General features: G+C 42.7%; 1 pseudogene; it reads left to right on the top strand.

Moving 5' to 3' along the window:
- The first annotated feature begins 345 nt into the window (after positions 1-345).
- On the top strand, positions 346-497 carry LOC144673480 (U1 spliceosomal RNA; annotated as a pseudogene).
- The last annotated feature ends 212 nt before the right edge of the window (positions 498-709 follow it).

Raw genomic sequence — 709 nt, 5'->3', positions numbered from 1 at the left:
GTTGGTCTTCCAGCGCAAAGAGTTGTCCCCGACCGAGTGTTGCAGACTGGCACATTCCAAAGTCCAGGACTACGTGCTGAGGGACGCACTAAAGCTTGAGGCAGCCGCCACAAAGGCGCAATGGGGAAGGTTCGCTGCCTAAGTCCTTTCTGCCATAGTGCACCGAGGGACTGGGAACTGTTTAAATCCCTTCGGGCTGTACAGCTCAAAATGAATGTAATATTTATTGTATGTATCAATGGATTTCGTGATAGGTGTTGTAAAAGTTTGAACCTGCTTGTATATTTGCGTTGGTGATTTTGAAATGTTTTGGAATGTTGTTTGAAGATATTTTGTGAATAAAGTATATTTTTGCAAAAAAAAAAGCAGGTTGTTCTCCCAGGACGAGGCTATCCGATTGCACTTCGGGTGTGCTGATGCCTGCGATATCCCCAAATGAGGGATATTCGACTGCAAAATTTGTGGTAGTGGGGTGACTGCATTCGCGCTTTCCCCTGGTTTACAATTCAAAAAATAGATTTTAACTTCATTCTTTAATAAGATTCTTTATTATACCTTATCCCATGCAAGTAATATAGGCCACAAAATACTCTTTCCAAATCTAGACTCTTTTGTTTTCCCTCCCGCAACTATCCAACCCCCATTCTTTTCCTCCCTGCGATTATCAACAGGCGATTATTCCATCTCCGCATCATTTTATCGCTGCCAT

This window comes from Cetorhinus maximus, unplaced genomic scaffold (assembly GCF_964194155.1).
Source record: "Cetorhinus maximus unplaced genomic scaffold, sCetMax3.hap1.1 HAP1_SCAFFOLD_368, whole genome shotgun sequence".
Classification (NCBI taxonomy): Eukaryota; Metazoa; Chordata; class Chondrichthyes; order Lamniformes; family Cetorhinidae; genus Cetorhinus; species Cetorhinus maximus.
Note: the sequence above shows the minus strand (reverse complement) of the source record. Positions and strands in the feature narration are given on the sequence as shown.